The sequence below is a fragment of the Sinocyclocheilus grahami genome, unplaced genomic scaffold (assembly GCF_001515645.1).
Source record: "Sinocyclocheilus grahami isolate Dianchi unplaced genomic scaffold, SAMN03320097.WGS_v1.1 scaffold98.1, whole genome shotgun sequence".
Classification (NCBI taxonomy): domain Eukaryota; kingdom Metazoa; phylum Chordata; class Actinopteri; order Cypriniformes; family Cyprinidae; genus Sinocyclocheilus; species Sinocyclocheilus grahami.
Window position 1 is genome coordinate 2,085,443 of NW_015505277.1, and position 12,532 is coordinate 2,097,974.

Here is a 12,532-nt window from a genome sequence, read left to right on the forward strand (position 1 = left end):
TTGTCTAAATTATATTAAAAGTAATGGAGAGAAAACACATAATAGATAAAGAGAAATGCATGTCCTTGCTCTCTGAAAATAGTGTTTGTCAAATCAAATGAATTTGCCATTAAAGCTGCATTTCTCCCTTCGACTCATTCAGAAAGCCACTTATAAGAGCTTCTGTCACTATTTCATTAACCTCCCATTTCTGAGGGACGGGACCGTTCTCCTTTTCGTTCTAGCTCATGCTCGCAGAAGCTCGGAAAATAAACCTATACCCCTACCCCTCGATTTCATTAAAGACCCGGTTTAGCTAATTATCCATGCACTATACATCAAGCAGAGTGAATCTATCTCAAGGTACTTAATTGAAAGAGACTCTTTTTTTTTTCACGGCCACATATTTGGACATGGTGGAGGAGCAGGCCTGGTGATAGATGGAGAACCCAGCGCAAACAGTTTGAGCGAGTCAGGTCTTGATTGATCAGTGCCCTCTGGGAGAAGATAAGGATGGATCTCGCTCCCAGTGCTTGGAGATTAAAGCCTTAACAAGTCCCCTGTCCTTCTTACTTTCCTCTCAACCTCCTCTAAAGTCTGACCTTCTTATGTGCATCTGTATGATCTTGTCTTGCTGCTGGATCAGTGACTTGAAAATTGTCACAGTGTCTTTCATGAGCGTCACCGTTCTCCATTGGGCCCGTCGGTTTGATTTAAAATGCCTGCAATTTATTAGCGGTCCCCACGGTGTGTTTCGTAATTCCTTTAGACATTTTTGTAAGGGTTTAGTTGTGGCCTTAGTGATGCCCCAGTGCGATACTGTAAACCAACATCAAAGGTCGCATTATTCCTCCACACTGATGCCCATAAAGAGTGTAGCGGCTTTTGCATGGATAAAGAAAAAAAGACGTTGTGCAGCTGGAGTGATTCTTTTCCCCTCTTGTTCTCATTTCTCCTCTTTTGTCTTGAATACTGTCGAGGCTTGACTCCTTAAGGCAAACAGCATGCAGGGATGTAGCAGCAGTGTGTGTGTGTGTGTGTGTGTTTGGAAGGGAGCAGATGTAAGGGTGGATGTGCATGGGCTGGGAACAGCCAGAATCAGTCTCTCCACTCTGTTCCTCGACTGACCCCGCTATAAGACTGCCAAAAGAGTTACCGCAGGGGGTCCATAGAAAACAGACATGCATTTCATAAGGGGTTGTCAATGGAGAAAGTTATGGAAGGCCATAAAAATACAGCATATTTATATTATTGGCTCTCTCTCTCAAAAAAAAAAATAAAAAATTAATATGTTTGTTTTCTATTCCAGTTAAAATATCTATACCTACAGTATGAGTGACGTTTTTAAGCCTTTACAGGCAAAGAAAAAAAAAACTCATTAACAATATGATTTTAGTGTCATGTGAAATGAAAATTACAAATCAAAATTACAAGACTAAAGTCATAGCAATATGAAATTAAAGTTATGTTTTGAGAATAAAGTCGTAATATAAAAAAAAGAGTTAGAGCCCACTTTAACCTTCAGAACATTTATATTGTTTTAATGTTAAATGCATGTTAAGAATGAAAGGTTGGATGCCACAGAAATTTATTTATTTTTTTGGCAGTAGGTGGTGGAATTTTCACATTAAATAAATGTATTCACACACTATACTACGTTATTCTCAAGATATCATGACGGTTAACCTCGTATCGCTACAACTTTATTCTTAAAATACAAACTTTATTCTCATAATGCTGACTTTACTCACAAAATAATAATTTATTCTCAAAATATTGTGACTTTAAACTTATATTGCTAAGACTTTATTCTCAAAATAATATAAACTTTAATCTTGTTTTGATATGACTTTATTTTTGTAGTTTTGAATTTATTCTCAATTTATTATGACTTTAATATCTCGTAAACTTACATTTATTTTATGTGGCACTATAATGTTGTCATAGTATGGTGGCTTCCAAAGGAACATAAAAAATGAAAAGTCTGAGATTTCTTCAAGATTGTTCAAGTTTTGAGATTTATACAATACAATATTCCAATGATTTTTTTTAATGCTCTGAGACAAATAATCCTGGGGAAAGCCCCTCTCCCACAAGATATAAAAATAGCTCTGTTCATGCCCCTCTGTCTCAAAGTTAGGGCACTCAGTAGGGTGCATACTTCAAAGAAAGAAGGGAATTCTCCAAAAAAAAAAAACTGCTGGCAATTTCAAATCAACACACCCTTTGAGTCATCCCCTCTCTCAGACTACTTTTCCAAATTTTTTCCTCTCCCAATTTTCCCCATGATTCATGTGCCAATTACTATGTCAGTTATGCCATTCCTGTAAAAAAAAAAGCAAAAAAAAAAGGCAATGTCAAAATATAGAATGCAATCTCAAAACATTCTTAATTTCATTTATTAATTTTAAATTATCCAACTTGCCAAACAAAATCAATATGTGAATATTTGAAATCACAGATTTAGCTCTGTATTGTCATAAAAGAACGGTGGCCCCAGACAACAGCTCTATGCAAGATAAAAGAGAGTTGGAGGCGAGAGAGAGTGAGAGAGAGCCAGTAGAGGACCTGCCTATTTTGCTTAACAGTTGGTGGGAAATGAAAATGACCTGGTGGGGTTAAAGGCCAAAAAACATGTCAAGAATTTCCCAGGATACATTTCAAGGGCGACCAGGACAGTGAAAAGGAGGCTCGCTTTCATTTGCGCTTCACAATCAGACGCATGTATTTCAGCATCCCTTAAATGAAAAAGTAGAAACGGCTTGTGAAATAGATTATGCTCCATCAATAGAGACAGAAGGAGACGTGGGTTATTGTGTTTTGGCTGATGGGTTTGGGCTGCATTGCACTGTGGGTAAGCAGGCTCTCTGTGGCCTCAGCAGGAAGCTGGCTGCTCTGGCCCGTCCTCAGGTGCTGTCACTCTCTCCTCCACCATATTAATTATGGGATAAAGACTCTAATCCTTTGCCTTTGAAGCACCAGGCTGGTTTTGAAGCTGGTCTTTGGAGCACACAAAAAAATTAATGCTATATGACTGTGCAAATTGGGGGAAAAAGACACTAACTTCCTTTCATTTTCATTTCCCCCGCCCCCTGGGTCTTGTTTTAACAATTCCCTCACCCTTCATCTGTACTGAAACTCATGTTAACTTAATTAATTTGGTATTTGGTGGTTGCAGAATTAAAACAGAGAATCTGTTATATTCCAAATACTTTTAGCAACACACAGTGTTTGTGACATTTCTACCAGTTCACCTCACAGCCAGTATCCTCACAGCCTTTCTTAAGGAAACACTACAAACTACAACCTGCTTCCAAATATAGAAGTATAAAATTAAATGGGCGAGGACAAAAATAAAAGTCCTATAGACTTACACTAAAGGCACTTGGGGCGAGTGAACAACCACCTAGCAACCAGCAACCACGTAGCAACTTATTTTAAACCACAGAGAACACTTTGGCAACCACCCACAACATCCTAACACCACGTTTTCTGGAAAATGTAAAAATTAAGTTCACTTTTATTGTAGTCTTGAAGACCTTTTCAGGTCAATTTCTAATAAACGATATGTGTCCAATTTGTACAATAAGTTAACATCCCTATCCCTAAAAAACAAACAATTTCCCACTTATTCAGCCTCTATGAATACACATGATCCCTCTTCAACTATCAAAATGGATTTTCCCTATATTGCATGTTGTTTTATAGTTTATAAAGATGTTCCCTAGTTGTGGACCAGCTGAACCTACATATAAATTGATCCCAGGTTTAGTGACCCCCTTTGTATGCTTTTAACTCCAGGTATCATTAGCTTGCAGCTCTGGCGTATAGCCCTAAATAAACCTCTAATTGTCCTGCACTGGTGTGTATTATATTAAAACTACAGCATTAATTATGTTTTTTAAATGTTCATATAGCGAAATGTTATTGGAAAGACAGAAATCCCTCTGAGGAGAGGTTTAAGTTTCTTTCTTTTTCTTTTCATGTGCATTCAGGTTGTGTCATCATGACATACACAACACTATATGAATAGATTCAACATGGAAGAGACCAATCACAATTCAGTATGCAAATAGGTGTAAGGACAAAGACTAGTCAGAATTCAGTATGCAAATATAACCATAATGCCATCTTGTTGGTTACATTTTAGCAGGACCTGCCTATTTTGCTTAACAGTTGGTGGGAAATGAAAGTGACTTGGTGGGGTTTAAAGGCCAAAAAAACTTGTCCTATATGTAGTGTCAAGAAGGCCATATGAATAGATGCAAAACCAAAGAGAACAATCACAATTCAGTATGCAAATTGGTGTAAGCAAAACAAAAAAAAAGACCAATCGAAATTCAATATGCAAATATAACCATGACGTCATTGTATTGGTTACATTTTAGAATTATCACTCTTTCACAAAGTCAGATTCAGAAAACAAAATAAGCACACCTAAGGCTACTTTATTATTTACTATTACTATTAAGGAAATAAATTGAGTCAACTTTGATAATATCATGACGTTAAACAATACCTTCATCTATTTTACTAAACTAAACCGTTTCTAAGATTTCAGCCAAAAGGCAGCTCTAAAACTTTTACCAGGGTTCCCCCTAAATCGCAAGGCCTTGCCAATTTTCCCTGGAAGACATGGAAACGTCTTAAGACCACATCAAAAGGGAGTCCCCGCTGTAGTTCTGGACAACAATGTCAGCGGCCAGGCAAGCCTGAGCTGCATTCTGTGATGTGAATCAGTGGTAGGCTGCGGTGTGAAGGCCGAGGTAAAGAGAGCAGGTTCTGGTCGTATGCCTCCACAGCTCCACATGAAGCCATGGAGAGAGAGTGAAACCTACAGACTGGCTGCTGTTTTTATGGTTGTTGTTTCAGGTGGATATCCTGGCTAAAGCAGCTGTGGTTTGAATGCTGCCCTCTTGTGCTGGATGCTACACTGCCTGCATTATGGGCCGTGAAAGGATCTTTACAACATGTAGGAATTTCCCCATTTCATGATGCTCTCCATTTTATCCAGCACACAGGCTTACACAATGCTACTAAATCGAAGAATTAATACCATTCAGTTGTTTATCAAAATTGATAACTTCTCCTTTCAGCTCAAGTTTGCATTCAACAACATAAAACTAACATGTAACATGTTTACATTTTTCGGGATGGATGTTGTGCTGGCTGGTTGCTAGAGCATTGCTAGGTTGTTCTCAGTGGTTGCTAGAACATTTTTAGTGGTTGATGAGGTCTTCTGGCTTTCTTAGTGGCCAAAAGATCCCACACCACATTTCTATGATACTGCGGCCATTTGAAATGGCTGAGGCTTCTCTTTTAAACTCTATGGCAGGGGTTCCCAAAACATTTACCTGAAGTACCCCCTCAAATTTAATATATCAATAATTTGCATGTTCACGGTTCGCTCATGTCTGTTAATCGTCAAACGCCATGCAGCTGAACGGATAGAAATGTTTTATTTTGACATTGTAGCTGGACATTAAAGTGGACTCAAACCTGTTTTTATTTGTAATAGTCTCAGTCCACATTACATTCACACTGGTGTTCACACACAATCACACTGAATAATAATAATAATAATAATATCTTCACTTTCAAATGCTCAAAACTCAACACTTTAAACCATTTTATTTTGGTGAACTACTGGTGAAATTCTGTAAACTTCTGTGGACAATTATGTGTGTTTTTTTTTTTTTTGTGTAGTTTTTTTCCGCCCATAAAACGAAAGCCCCTAATGGCTTTCAAAGTATCCACTTTTGTGTTCCAGAGAAGAAATTAAGTTAAAGCTACAGGTTTGGAATGACATGAAATTTCCATTTTTGGGTGATCTCTCTGTTTAACAGTTTCTTTAATTTTCTTCAAATTTCTTCAGTTTTTACTGTTGTCTTCTTCACAATAAAATGTTTGCCAACAAAACAATCAATGTAGCTGCATTAACCTCCAAATATTCTTTTGAGTTTTAAAGAAAAGACGAAGTCATATGTGGAGAAAGCGAAAGGAGAGGAAAAAATGACCTGCCGCTTTCATGAGGCCAAGAAAAAAAAACAGGTGGAAGAGAGGAAATAATTGTTTGATCTGTCCTTTGCCTGTCGCTGCCCTAATCACTCAAGACTGATTCAGAAAATGCAGGCTTGAATGTCAGAGGGCCACCTGCAGAGAGCTAGTCCGTTTCCCCTGCTCTGCGCGCCCATAGCCTTGTAATCACCACTCTTTCTCTCTGAACCGACTTGGCACTCTACAGCCGCCTTGATTGAGCACCTCAATCTAACAAGGTATCCACCAGTCCTGCCAGACGCTTGCGGACGATTGAAGATGCCCCTGATGATCTCAGAGCAGTGCTTTTCTGCTGTAAACTCCACCACCATAAAGTCCAAAAACACTGAAGCTGTTTGAATGTAAAAATAAAGGAAATCCATGAAGACAGAACTGATGCTTTACGCACTTACAAGGGTCATGCAAAATTAAACATATTCTGAAGAAAATCAGAAATCTCTTTTCAGTGTTCTGAATTTAATTATAATGATTCAAAATATTTATTATTATTATTATTATTATTATTATTATTATTATTAGCAAAATTAAACATATTCTGAAGAAAATTTGGCCACTCTTTTCAGTGTTCTGAATTTAATTATAATGATTCAAAATATTTATTATTATTATTATTATTATTATTAGGGATGCTCTGATCAGGATTTTTGCAGCCGATACCGAGTACTGATTTCTTGTCATGGTGATCGGCCGATACTGATGCCGATTCTGATGCTTCAAGCTTTAGACAGTTTCATCGGGCGCACGCGCCTGGCCCGAAGTTAATTTCCGGTCTGTGTTTGTTTATCAGTCTGGCTATGGCACCGGCTACTAACGCAGTTAAAGTTAAGGTGATGAGTAGACTGAAGTTGGGCTCAGGTGGTTGTGCTGCGGGATGTGTTTCCCATACATTTATTTATTTGTGGCGCTCGCCACAATATAAAAACTGACCGATTTTCCTAAAGGCTTCGTTGAATAAACATAAGCATGTATTACACATTTAAAAATCAAAACGAGGCGCGGGTCGAGGCGCGGGTGTTTTTATATCACTGTATTTCTGAAGGAAGACTATCTTTCGAACATTTTCGGCGGGTTCCTGTTAAAAATCGCATTCCAAGGGTAAAATACATGTGTTTCGGCGGGGTTCCCCTGGTAAAATTTGCATTCCAGGCACAAAATATCACATTATTGGGGTCGTTTCAACCCGCAGACATGAAAAACAACCCATGGCAACATTGTTAAAGTAGGCCAATTCCGCGGGAAAACTGTGGATTGGTAACACTGGCTATATGCCTGATGAAGCAGCGTTTTTGAGCTCAGCGCTGCTTTGTGTACAGCCGTTACTGGGGAAACCTCTGTTTCTCTCGCTTTAAAGCACATCCTGCTGGCAGAGAATGCATTTGCATTTTCAGTAAGTCCGTCTGATTTACGTAGCAAACATACTTTGCTTTTCCTATATCCATGGGTGCTGCGGATAATCTGCGGGTCGGGTACTAAAAAAATGCATTCTGATCATTTGCAGGTGGGTCGCGGGTGGATAAAATAAATAATAAATTACAACCCTCTACATTGCGAGTAAATCACTCGCATATGCGACTAAATCTTCACTCTGGGCGACTAAATGATGTCTGATATTAGCCAATGGCTAATAAATTCTTAGGTTTTACTCGCCAGTGTGGGAGTTGGAGGCTGAGTATAAGTTTAGCACAGAAATATTTTCACTCGCCAAACACTCTGACTGAGCGCTTCAGAGTTTCACTCTCCGTCAAGCGATCTGTGCTATTTATAATTTCATCTCAATGGATGCAGCACACCTGTGTTTGTGTATTTGGCGTAACGTAAACTCTAGTGTGAAGGCGCACGACTCACTGACGCTTTCTCTCACACGCGCAAAGAGAGAGAGAGAGAGAGAGAGAGAGTGTCTTACATAACATGAAGAATTGATGCGCTACATGTAAACGATATACTTTGTTGTATTTTCCTGTAAAAATAACTACAGCCGTTACTGGGGAAACCTCTGTTTCTCTCGCTTTAAAGCACATCCTGCTGGCAGAGAATGCATTTGCATTTTCAGTAAGTCCGTCTGATTTACGTAGCAAACATACTTTGCTTTTCCTATATCCATGGGTGCTGCGGATAATCTGCGGGTCGGGTACTAAAAAAATGCATTCTGATCATTTGCAGGTGGGTCGCGGGTGGATAAAATAAATAATAAATTACAACCCTCTACATTGCGAGTAAATCACTCGCATATGCGACTAAATCTTCACTCTGGGCGACTAAATGATGTCTGATATTAGCCAATGGCTAATAAATTCTTAGGTTTTACTCGCCAGTGTGGGAGTTGGAGGCTGAGTATAAGTTTAGCACAGAAATATTTTCACTCGCCAAACACTCTGACTGAGTGCTTCAGAGTTTCACTCTCCGTCAAGCGATCTGTGCTATTTATAATTTCATCTCAATGGATGCAGCACACCTGTGTTTGTGTATTTGGCGTAACGTAAACTCTAGTGTGAAGGCGCACGACTCACTGACGCTTTCTCTCACACGCGCAAAGAGAGAGAGAGAGAGAGAGAGAGACTTACATAACATGCAGAATTGATGTGATACATGTAAATGATATTCTTTGTTTTATTTTCCTGTCAAAATAAAGGAGTTCCTTTGGAATTCTTCAGCTTTTAAGAAATGCCGGGTTTTCCGGTAGTGGGCGGAACTAATGCGCAAACGACAATCTCATTGGCTGGCACTCACCTATTATCGTCCCTGTTTTGATTTCAGCAAATCAGTTCGAGCGAACGCACACAACTTGATTAATATTTATGAATCCAGAAGCTCGTTAATCCTTGGGGCGCTTTATATTGTTCTTATTAGTAGAATTTGTATAATAATAATAATAATAATAATAATAATAATAATAATAATAATAATAATAATAATAATAATAATAATAATAATAATAATAATAATAATAATAATAATAATAATAATAATAATAATAATAATAATAATAATATCTTATCAGTATTATTGTTAGTTTTTTTTTCAATTTTTTACAGTAACACTGAATGACCAAAAAAAGCACCATTCGGCACAGATGTGTGCAGTGAGTCGCAGATCAGCTCTAACGTCACTGAATCTGCTGTTAAAAATGAACCATCTATTCATCATATCATCATGCAAAACATACATGACAAATAGCAAATTTTTCATTGTTTCTCGAAACGTCACAGCATTTCCACACCAGCGATGACATGACTGTGGCACCAAATCATTTATGTCCCCACACGTCATGTACGTCGTCACGCGTTGACGTCATCAAATTGTGATCGGTTCGTGCGATCGGCCAAGTGAGTACCGATCGAGTCATAAAATGTGATTATCGGCCGATACCGATCTCCAGCCGATCGATCGGAGCATCCCTAATTATGATTATTATTATTATTATTTTAGAGCTCAGTCTCATGAAAATGTGTTTTATTGTTTGTTTGTTTGTTTTTTTTGTCTTTGGTGTGCATATGTTTGGCGTGCATATAATATGCAGTTTTTGCGTGCATATGATAGCAACTTTGTTGGCATGCATATGATACACATTTTGGCATACTGTATATAAAATACGCATCTACCCCACACACCTAATCCTATTCATTGCAAATCATTTGCACGCCAAAGTCAATTTCTGCGTATAAATAGTACGCCAAATAGAAACAGAAAATCGTGACATTAAAACACACTTTCATGAGATCAGGTTATATAATTAATTATAGGTGCCAAAATGTTTTCTGTGTAGGTTTTACATTCAGAAATTTACAGTATTTTATTTTGTCAAAAGATTGTATTGTTATTATTATTTTTAGGATATAATACAACAAAGGCCTCACAGCAGTAAACCTGCTTCTAAATGTCATAATAGGGTGCGAGAAAATACATTTCTAAAAATATATTTGCAATACTATATGAAACTTTGGCAATGAGGGTCTGAACAACAAGGGTTCTGGGTGTTCTTGGCAGTATTGATTATTCATAATCATCATCCAGTGTCCATTTTCAGATAAAAATAAGAACCCAGAAAATAAAGGTAATCATTGTTGAAAAACTGCTGAATGCCTCAATCATCATTTCTGTGGGTAACTGGGGAAAATATGTTCTACAATATCTTGTACAGGAAGGAGTTTGGTGAAAAGTTGAAACTCCCCTGTGATTTCTGTGCCTGTTCCCACTGCTCTCATGTCACTGCTCTGAAGGTCCCATGGGGAATGTTCCTTTAGATGTCTCGTAAAGACCTCTCACCCCACAACAGGGCTAATTGTTTTCAGGCATGCGTGTTTGAGTGACAAGGGTCTTGCTGCTTGCAGCTTGTAGACTGCAGAGTCGCTGGTCTGTAGCATGTATAATTCTAAGGGTCATTGTATGAAACAGGTGCTTTTTCCAGTCTGACAGAATGACTTGGGTTTTGGTAAAAAAAATTACAATAATAAATTGTCACACTTATCAAAGCACTGAAGTAAGTGCATTTTTAGTAAGACTTATTAGGCAAATAATGTATTTCAGGTTTAAAAAAGGGCTATCTTGAGTTTCATTTTTGACATGTGCTACTTTGTGTGCAAAGAAGTGAAACTCTTAGAGACTGTGCTCTTAGAGATTTAATGCTATTATTTGTGCACTAAAACATAAAGCACAAGATTTTATTGTCTAGCCTTGAAAGAAACGTGATGGCATTATGATAACGGTTTTTGATGTATCAAAAAATGAATTCCTTTAAAGTGCAACAGACTGAAGCACAATGTTGGGACACAAATACTAATACACTGTCAACTAAAGAAGAAAATACAAATACACAACACACACATGTACAGTTACTCAATTTGTGTTGCCATGTTTACAAAATAACTAGTAAAAATGATGTCAGCTATTCAATGTTAACATTAGTTTTGCATGTGTACACGAGGGACACCTGATTTGAATGGACATTTAAAAAAAATTCAAATGTTATCTATGCTCTATTATTATTATATTCTTGGCCCTTCAGAATGTCGGCTATATACCCTAATGGAAACAACTATGGTACTCTTGAGGCATGTCACTAAAATTTATGATCAATTATGGCTTTTCTAAAGCTGGATTTAACATGTCATATGTCACGCTTCTCTGGGAAATAATGGCTTTGAATGGATTTCAGAAAGTTGAAATGTATCCTCCTATTGCCCTGGGTTCCTTAAAGCTTGCATCCGTTCCCTGCTTAATATAACACTGTTGATTTAACAATGATGTATTTGAACCTTCAGGCACGTTTTCCTCCTTTTGGAGATTAATAGATGGTTTTGTAGGGTGCACAGGGTGCTACATTATTCTGGTGGGCTTGACTGAGTGATAGACCCACGATATGGCGGCGAGTCCATCAACAGCAGTTATATTCAATTTCTGAGGGGAGCATTTGTCACATGGGACAGGTAGCATTAACACAATGAAATAGTCTTAAGTCACTGTTAAGTCACCGTGCAGCAGCGCAGGCCGTATAACTGCACGTTTGACGTTGCCTCTTCCGTAGTGGCCACTATACCTTTACCTCAGCACATAATATGATGGAGCATTGATTAATTGTAAATTTAAGTAGATGCACATGCCTCCTCTCTATAATAAACTATAGTCATTAATCAATAAAGCACGGTGTAATACTGGGATTTGGGGGACATACTGCTTTCTAATGGAACGCTGAAACACAAGGCTGGTCCTCTGCCGGCAATGACCACTCAAGACAAGACACTCTACGCCTGCCTCCATCCAATTAAACCAGATAATTAATGAACATCCTTAACTTTGATAATGGGATTTGTCATTCAAACTATTTCACCCATACATTTTTGATGGTCAACAATTTAGGTGCATTTGCGGAAACCTTATGTAGTGTAGGCCCTTTTAATTCAGTAAAATGAAATCTCCAGAGTTTATGATCAAATATGTAAGATAATATATGATAAATGAAACAAACAGATGTACAGAACACCAACAATTATACAGTGTAAATGTTCAGCCTCTCTCAGGGGTTTTATTATCCCTGAATTAATTAGGTCAGATAGACATGTTAAAAAAAAAAGGTGAAACAATTACTATATTTTGAAAACACAAATCACTTTAGGGTCTCTGGCAACCCAACATAGTTTAAAATCATCTAAATCGAACATAAAGATAATACTAAAATAGTTTCTCTGCAATATAGAGCATGTTGAAATTATCAAGAAAACTATCAAAAATCAGCTCATTTTATAAACCCACAAAGAACATAGTTTTCCAAATATGTTTTGGAGAACATCTGAGACAACTTTAATACTTAAATGAAACAACTGGCAGCTTCATTATACTCCAAAGCTATAAAAGGAGAACCTCTAAGCAATAGAATAGAATTTTCCTCTGGGCTTCCATAAAACAAAATGGCATTTACACTTATCAAAGCAAGCTAAATAGCCAGGCTTTTCATCAACACAAGTTCAGTCATGGGGATATAAATGATCCAGGCGACTTGATT